Here is a 9,609-nt window from a genome sequence, read left to right as displayed (position 1 = left end):
TATCGAATGACATATACTTGATTTTTTGACCAAAAAGTTCCTAGACTAGTAAAAATCGCATCATTTTACTAGAGTCGGGTACCCTGTACGAAAAACCGCTATAGTTGCGGTTTTTGGCCAATAACTCGAATACTAGACGTCGGAGGGGGGTGCCGTAGAACAATTTTTTGTAGCCCTTGAAATTACCTTTCGAATGATATATAGTGGTTTTTTGGTCAAAAAGTGACCCCGAGACTAGTAACCCTCCATACACAAAACCGCCTAAAAAGTTTTGGTTTTGCAAAATTTTGAAAAGTGCGTCAAAAAAATTTTTTCAAAAAGTACCAAATCGTGATCAGAACTCACTATAGACCATAAAAAGTGAAATCCGATGGTCATTTGCAACACTTGGTCAATCGAGAAAAATTTCACTTTTTTACTAGAGTCGGGTACCCTGAACGAAAAATCGCTCAAGTAATGGTTTTTGGCCAATAACTCGAATACTAGACGTCGGAAGGGGGTGTCGTAGAACAATTTTTTGTAGCCCTTGAAATTACCTTTCGAATGATATATAGTGGTTTTTTGGTCAAACAGTGACCCCGAGACTAGTAACCCTCCATACACAAAACCGCCTACAAAAACTTTGTTTTGAAAAATTTTGAAAAGTTCAAAAAAATTTTTTTTTCAAAAACTACTAAAACGTGATAAGAACTTACTATAGACCATAAAAAGTGATATCCGATGATAATTTGCAAAAGTTGGTAACTAGTAAAAAATTTCACTTTTTTACTAGAGTCGGTGCAACGAGAAAAAAAAAGTCCGTGATGGAGAAAAATGGCACGTTTTCCACGCCTGTACGCTTTCGTTTACTATATAGGGGGTAGGTGAGCCAGAAGCATGAATTTGACTGAGTACGTATCTTTATGAATTGGGCCCTTCTAAATCGATTGAGACTACCCCCAGGACGATCGGACGACTGCTTCTGGCTCAAAATGTGGTTTTTAGATTTTGATCGTCAATTATGAGAGAAAAAATCGATTAGAAGTAAAGATACGAAATGCTTGGTCTAAGTTGGGAAACGACTTCGGATATTTGTTGGACGTTGTCGTAGAAGGTCCGAGGACCAAGGAAAAGTGATTTCCAAGTGGATTTATGCACTATTAGTCGATGGTAAGATGTGAAATTAGTAGAACTTACCATACAGTTTGCGAAGTTGAAGCAATCGGTTGGTGAATATGGTACTGTCTGTCCAATTTGGTGGTTCGGAATGAGTGAAACGATGTTGATGATGGATAGACGTTCCGATTGCCCCCGATCGGGGAACATATAGTGGTCTTTAAGGTCCAAGTACCTATGTTTTGGTAAGCAGAACTGAGAGTTAAAGGATGAAAGTCGGCCATTCCTAATATCATCCTATCGGTGGTTCGCGAGTTGTTTGAGGACCGGAGCAGCTCGCGATGAAACGGTCCTAGGGTATTGGTTATCCATCCAAGGAAGAGTAAATGCGATCCTAGATGTGTGTCGTTGGCCGTTCTACCGGTATCGCCTATCGATGAGATATCGACGGGCATGCCTTACTCGAAAGTTGAATTCTAGGATCGATGGTCAAACAGACCTATGAGCGATAAACCAAACTGAACACGTATTGATGTCGGCTTTTCCTATCATTTGATGCCGCAGGTTGTTTAGGGACCGGAGCAACTTGCGGCCGAGACGGTCCCCGGGGGTTTCTTTCTCCAAGGAGTGGAAACTATTAAGCAAGAGTTGTAGCAAGATACGATCCTCTGATGTGTCGTTGGCCGTTCATGCGGTATCGCCTGTCGATGAGATATCGATGGGCATGCCTTACTCTACCGACCTTCTAATTGAGAGTATTAATCAGGGATCGATGGTCAAACAAGACCAATGAGCGATAAACCAAACTGAACACGTATTGATGTCGGCATTTCCTATCATTTGTCGCAGGTTGTTTAGGGACCGGAGCAGCTTGCGACCGAGACGGTCCCCGGGGGTTTCTTTCTCCAAGGAGAAGAAACGATTAAGCAAAAGTTGTAGCAAGATACGATCCTCTGATGTGTCGTTGGCCGTTCAAGCGGTATCGCCTGTCGATGAGATATCGATGGGCATGCCTTACTCTCCCGACTGGATTACTGAGAGTTTAATCAGGGATCGATGGTCAAACAGACCAATGAGCGATAAACCAAACTGAACACATATTGATGTCGGCATTTCCTATCATTTGTCGCAGGTTGTTTAGGGACCGGAGCAGCTTGCGACCGAGACGGTCCCCGGGGGTTTCTTTCTCTAAGGAGTGGAAACGATTAAGCAAAAGTCGTAGCAATAATCGATCACCTGATGTGTCGTTGGCCGTTCTTGCGGTATCGCCTGTCGATGAGATATCGATGGGCATGCCTTACTCTCCTGACTGTTTAATTGAGAGTTATAATCAGGGATCGATGGTCAAAAAGACCTATGAGCGATAAACCAAACTGAACACGTATTGATGTCGGCATTTCCTATCATTTGTCGCAGGTTGTTTGGGGACCGGAGCAGCTTGCGACCGAGACGGTCCCTTCCCGAAAGATGGTGAACCGAGTCGTCTGGCGTAAAAACCGGACGACTCGAAAGGGCTTGACCCTTTCAAGTGAGCGATAATCACGCTCTACGCTCAGTTCGACAGCTGCAAGGCAATCACTCGCTAAGTTCAGAGCTAATACATGCAACATGCCGGCATTGTTTCCACCGACGCATGGATTCAAGACTGGTGCACTTATTAGTTAAACCGTTCGCCTCCGGGTGTTTCGAGTTCAAGTCTGGATGAGGATTGATCTTGCTGGTAATAGCTTGAGCCCTTAAGGGGTCGAAGCGTACATCTTGAGACCATGTACAACATATTACCAAATCGGCACCATGGGTTCGGGTGCAAGTGATGTAACCGTGAAAGATGTTGAGCAGCCCAACATCGGTTTACACACGCATAATAGGAAGGCAGCGCTGTCGACTGGTCAGTCGTGTAAGAAGTGTGCATTATCGATCTCCAATATATGAGCTCAGTATGACAGCCCAATTGGTAATCCTCGGGACCTCCAGAAAGGAAGCTGGATGAGGATTACCAAATCGAAAGTTGATAAGTGTAGTGGTACCACTTAGTCAACTTGTATCCCGAAAGATGGTGAACCGAGTCGTCTGGCGTAAAAACCGGACGACTCGAAAGGGCTTGACCCTTTCAAGTGAGCGATAATCACGCTCTACGCTCAGTTCGACAGCTGCAAGGCAATCACTCGCTAAGTTCAGAGCTAATACATGCAACATGCCGGCATTGTTTCCACCGACGCATGGATTCAAGACTGGTGCACTTATTAGTTAAACCGTTCGCCTCCGGGTGTTTCGAGTTCAAGTCTGGATGAGGATTGATCTTGCTGGTAATAGCTTGAGCCCTTAAGGGGTCGAAGCGTACATCTTGAGACCATGTACAACATATTACCAAATCGGCACCATGGGTTCGGGTGCAAGTGATGTAACCGTGAAAGATGTTGAGCAGCCCAACATCGGTTTACACACGCATAATAGGAAGGCAGCGCTGTCGACTGGTCAGTCGTGTAAGAAGTGTGCATTATCGATCACAAATATATTGGTGATCTGTAGGTTGCGCATACACCATGCCCGGTGTAAAGTGCCGTGGTCCCCCCCGGGGGGCTGCATCAAACCGTTCGCCACGCGAACTACCCAATGGAACGAACTCTATGCATTTAATAAGAAGAAGAGATGATAATGAAACACGGTCGATTTAAGAGTTGAAAACGTTGAAATACCTATAAGCAAGTCTTAAGTTGGTGGTGACCGTTACGCCCCAACAAATTGGTGCCTTACCCTACACCAAAGAGCCATTCAACATGGTTCAAGTGAGCGATAATCACGCTCTACGCTCAGTTCGACAGCTGCAAGGCAATCACTCGCTAAGTTCAGAGCTAATACATGCAACATGCCGGCATTGTTTCCACCGACGCATGGATTCAAGACTGGTGCACTTATTAGTTAAACCGTTCGCCTCCGGGTGTTTCGAGTTCAAGTCTGGATGAGGATTGATCTTGCTGGTAATAGCTTGAGCCCTTAAGGGGTCGAAGCGTACATCTTGAGACCATGTACAACATATTACCAAATCGGCACCATGGGTTCGGGTGCAAGTGATGTAACCGTGAAAGATGTTGAGCAGCCCAACATCGGTTTACACACGCATAATAGGAAGGCAGCGCTGTCGACTGGTCAGTCGTGTAAGAAGTGTGCATTATCGATCTCCAATATATGAGCTCAGTATGACAGCCCAATTGGTAATCCTCGGGACCTCCAGAAAGGAAGCTGGATGAGGATTACCAAATCGAAAGTTGATAAGTGTAGTGGTACCACTTAGTCAACTTGTATCCCGAAAGATGGTGAACCGAGTCGTCTGGCGTAAAAACCGGACGACTCGAAAGGGCTTGACCCTTTCAAGTGAGCGATAATCACGCTCTACGCTCAGTTCGACAGCTGCAAGGCAATCACTCGCTAAGTTCAGAGCTAATACATGCAACATGCCGGCATTGTTTCCACCGACGCATGGATTCAAGACTGGTGCACTTATTAGTTAAACCGTTCGCCTCCGGGTGTTTCGAGTTCAAGTCTGGATGAGGATTGATCTTGCTGGTAATAGCTTGAGCCCTTAAGGGGTCGAAGCGTACATCTTGAGACCATGTACAACATATTACCAAATCGGCACCATGGGTTCGGGTGCAAGTGATGTAACCGTGAAAGATGTTGAGCAGCCCAACATCGGTTTACACACGCATAATAGGAAGGCAGCGCTGTCGACTGGTCAGTCGTGTAAGAAGTGTGCATTATCGATCACAAATATATTGGTGATCTGTAGGTTGCGCATACACCATGCCCGGTGTAAAGTGCCGTGGTCCCCCCCGGGGGGCTGCATCAAACCGTTCGCCACGCGAACTACCCAATGGAACGAACTCTATGCATTTAATAAGAAGAAGAGATGATAATGAAACACGGTCGATTTAAGAGTTGAAAACGTTGAAATGCCTATAAGCAAGTCTTAAGTTGGTGGTTTCGTTGTGCCCCAACAAATTGGTGCCTTACCCTACACCAAAGAGCCATTCAACATGGTTCAAGTGAGCGATAATCACGCTCTACGCTCAGTATGACAGCTGCAAGGCAATCACTCGCTAAGTTCAGAGCTAATACATGCAACACGCCGGCATTGTTTCCACCGACGCATGGATTCAAGACTGGTGCACTTATTAGTTAAACCGTTCGCCTCCGGGTGTTTCGAGTTCAAGTCTGGATGAGGATTGTTCTTGCTGGTAATAGCTTGAGCCCCTGAATAAGGGGCCGAAGCGTACATCTTGAGAGTAAATGTACAACATATTACCAAATCGGCACCGTGGGTTCTGGTGCAAGTGATGTAACCATGAAAGATGTTGAGCAGCCCAACATCGGTTTACACACGCATAAGGGGTTTATTGTTATCTGTAGGTTGCGCATACACCATACCCGGTGTAAAGTGCCGTGGTCCCCCAGGGGGCTGCATCAAAACGTTCGCCATGCGAACTACCCAATGGAACGAACTCGATGTATTGAAAGAGATGAACAATTAATAGCGAGAATAGGGGCCCGGAAGCAATTCCGCGGCCCTACGGTCGATTCAAGAGTTGAAACGTTGTACAATCGTGGATAGCACCTAGTGCTAATATGGTGAGAGATAATGTGTGAGGAAATTTAGTTTCCTAAAGTTTAGTTAGTGGTTTCCGTTGTGCCCTAACAAACTTAAAGTTGGTGGTGACCGTTACACCCCAACAAATTGGTGCCTTACCCAACACCAAAGAGCCATTCCATATGGTTCTAGAGAGAGAGAGTTGTGTGGAAATTTATTTCCCACTAAGCGAGTGTGTGTCTGTAGTGGAACGAATTCTGGTTGATCCTACCAGTAATATACGCTTGTCTCAAAGGTTAAGCCATGCATGTCTAAGTACAAACATAAATGAATGTGAAACCGCATAAGGCTCAGTATAACAGCTATAATTCACAAGATCATCCTACCACTAGTTACTTGGATAACTGTGGAAAATCCAGAGCTAATACATGCAACATGCCGGGACTGTTGCCCTCGCGGGTAGCTGAACTGGTGCACTTATTAGTTAAACCAATCGCCTCCGGGCGGCTTGAGTTGAAGTCTGGATAAGGACGCAGATCGTATGGTCGCTTGTCGACTGACGACAGATCTTTCAAATGTCTGCCCTATCAACTATTGATGGTAGTGTAGAGGACTACCATGGTTGCGACGGGTAACGGGGAATCAGGGTTCGATTCCGGAGAGGGAGCCTGAGAAATGGCTACCACATCCAAGGAAGGCAGCAGGCGCGTAAATTACCCAATCCCAGTACGGGGAGGTAGTGACGAGAAATAACAATATGGACCTCTCTAACGATGGTCCATAATTGGAATGAGTTGAGTATAAATCCTTCAACAAGGATCAAGTGGAGGGCAAGTCTGGTGCCAGCAGCCGCGGTAATTCCAGCTCCACTAGCGTATATTAAAGTTGTTGCGGTTAAAACGTTCGAAGTTGATTGCCCGTCCAGACACGTGACCGCCACGGGCGCCCGGTTACACGCCGGGGCCGTTCGTGCGCGCGCTCACGGCTGCGACTCACAATGGTGTACTTGGGCGTTACTCTGTGAACGAGTACCGTGCTACCGGTTAACTCCGGCACGGGCTCCTCATGGTGCTCAAGATACTCACATTTACCTTGAACAAATTAGAGTGCTCAAAGCAGGCTAAGACAAAGCGTCCGGCCCCCCCGTGGGGTTGGCGTTGGCCGAGAATAATCTTGCATGGAATAATGGAATATGACCTCGGTTTATACGATTTCGTTGGTTTGTCAGAAACCTAGAGGTAATGATTAACAGAAGTAGTTGGGGGCATTGGTATTACGGCGCGAGAGGTGAAATTCGTAGACCGTCGTAGGACCAACTGAAGCGAAAGCGTTTGCCATGGATGCTTTCTTTAATCAAGAACGAAAGTTAGAGGATCGAAGGCGATTAGATACCGCCCTAGTTCTAACCGTAAACGATGCCAATTAGCAATTGGGAGACGCTACCCCTATTCGGTGCTCTCAGTCGCTTCCGGGAAACCAAAATCGGGTTCCGGGGGAAGTATGGTTGCAAAGTTGAAACTTAAAGGAATTGACGGAAGGGCACCACAAGAAGTGGAGCTTGCGGCTTAATTTGACTCAACACGGGAAAATTTACCAGGTCCAAACTTATCGAGGTAAGACAGATTGATAGCTCTTTCTCAAATTTAAGGGTAGTGGTGCATGGCCGTTCTTAGTTCGTGGAATGATTTGTCTGGTTAATTCCGATAACGAACGTGACTCAAACATGCTAACTAGAACGCTGTCAGCAGTGCGCCTCCGGGCGCACCTGACGTTACAGCCGGGCGGCGCCTTCACGGGCGGTCGTCGGCTACGTTTGCCCTGCTTAGCGGGACAACTTGTGTTTAGCAAGCTGAGAATGAGCGATAACAGGTCCGTGATGCCCTTAGATGTTCTGGGCTGCACGCGTGCTACAATGTGGGTCGCAGCGTGTTCTCGCCAATAGGCGCCCCCATTCCGAGAGGAACGGGAAATCACTAAAATGCCCATCTAGTCGGGATTGGGGACTGCAACGGTCCCCATGAACCTGGAATTTCTAGTAAGCACTAGTCATTAGCTAGTGCTGATTACGTCCCTGCCCTTTGTACACACCGCCCGTCGCTACTACCGATGGATTATTTAGTGAGGTTTCTGGAGGCTTACCTTCCGCGGTTCCTTCGTGAGCTGCAGCTGGCATGGCTGAAGTTGACCGAACTTGATGATTTAGAGGAAGTAAAAGTCGTAACAAGGTTTCCGTAGGTGAACCTGCGGAAGGATCATTACTGATGATCGTCCGCGAGTGACCAACCATGGGCTGCCTTCGGTGTAGCTCGGTCGCTCGCTTGCTATGTGTCAGAATTTGTTGAAAGCCAACTCGTTCGTTGTACACTTTGATGGGTGACCATCACTGTGTCCCCGTGCCGAGCTAGATCTCCCCTAGCCGTAAGGCACTTGAACGCCCCTTCGACGACGAGTTGCATGTGTGTGGTATGTGTCAGAATCTGGTGAAGCTTTCTGCATGTGATGTGCCTTGTGTGGATCCGTGGCCATTGCATTGTGTCTGGTGCTTAGATACCCAGACACTTAGAACGCTTGCGCGGAAAGCAAACTCGATCGTTGTACACTTTGATGGGTGACCATCACTGTGTCTCCGTGCCGTGCTAGATCCCCCCTAGCCGTAAGGCACTTTGAACGCCCCTTCGACGACGAGTTACAAGAGTGTGGTATGTGTCAGAATCTGGTGAAGCTTTCTGCATGTGATGTGCCTTGTGTGGATCCGTGGCCATTGCATTGTGTCTGGTGTGTAGGTACCCAGACACTTAGAACGCTTGCGCGGAAAGCAAACTCGATCGTTGTACACTTTGATGGGCAACCATCACTGTGTCTCCGTGCCGTGCTAGATCTCCCCTAGCCGTAAGGCACTTTGAACGCCCCTTCGACGACGAGTTACAAGAGTGTGGTATGTGTCATAATCTGGTGAAGCTTTCTGCATGTGATGTGCCTTGTGTGGATCCGTGGCCATTGCATTGTGTCTGGTGTGTAGGTACCCAGACACTTAAGCAAACTCGATCGTTGTACACTGTGATGGGCGAGCATCACTGTGTCTCCGTGCCGTGTAAGAGCTCCCCTGGCCATCAGGCACTTGAAAGGTCCTTCGACGACGAGTTACAATAGTGGTGTGTTAGATACGTCAGGTGATGGTATCTACTGTTGTGCAATACGTATCCGGCCACGGCACGGAACGAACGGGAACTGTGGTGCAGACATACAAAGAGTTAAGCCTATTAGTCATTAACTCTAAGGACGGGGCCATGGGGCGGTACGCAAAGGATACGGATGAGCGAGTATGCAGGCCCAATACTCAATAGCTCGATCCGATCCAAGCACATGAGTTGACTGCGGCGCCAGGTTAACCAATGTGCTAGATTCTATTTGGCCAGTAGAATCTTGTGTCTTATGCGATTTGATACCAAGACACCAGAACGAAAGTTAGTTGAAGAGTTATTAAACTCTTATGAAGTATGGTTGTGCAATCACAACTTATGACTTTAACCTATAAAGTGGATATGGACTTGCAATTATAACATGGAATCTCTACACACCCCATGAGCTCGATCCAATCCACGCACACGAGTTGCCTGAGTAGCGACAGGTATACCGATGTGCAATACGTATCCGGCCACGGCACGGAACGAACGGGAACTGTGGTGCAGACATACAAAGAGTTAAGCCTACTAGTCATTAACTCTAAGGACGGGGCCATGGGGCGGTACGCAAAGGATACGGATGAGCGAGTATGCAGGCCCAATACTCAATAGCTCGATCCGATCCAAGCACATGAGTTGACTGCGGCGCCAGGTTAACCAATGTGCTAGATTCTATTTGGCCAGTAGAATCTTGTGTCTTACGCGATTTGATACCAAGACACCAGAACGAAAGTTAGTTGAAGAGTG

General features: G+C 47.1%; 1 long non-coding RNA gene across 1 annotated transcript in view; it reads left to right on the top strand.

The window, feature by feature from the left end:
• Nucleotides 1-705: 705 nt before the first annotated feature.
• LOC125774189 (uncharacterized) overlaps nt 706-9,609 on the top strand; it is a 34,112-nt gene continuing 25,208 nt past the window's right edge. The window contains exons 1-2 of the long non-coding RNA XR_007420660.1: nt 706-1,944; nt 2,228-2,511. This is a non-coding gene — a long non-coding RNA (uncharacterized LOC125774189). The remainder of the gene's footprint in view (nt 1,945-2,227; nt 2,512-9,609) is intronic.

This window comes from Anopheles funestus, assembly GCF_943734845.2.
Source record: "Anopheles funestus chromosome X unlocalized genomic scaffold, idAnoFuneDA-416_04 X_unloc_90, whole genome shotgun sequence".
Taxonomy (NCBI): Eukaryota; Metazoa; Arthropoda; class Insecta; order Diptera; family Culicidae; genus Anopheles; species Anopheles funestus.
The sequence above is the reverse complement of the archived record's forward strand: the minus strand, read 5'-3'. Positions and strand labels throughout refer to the sequence as shown.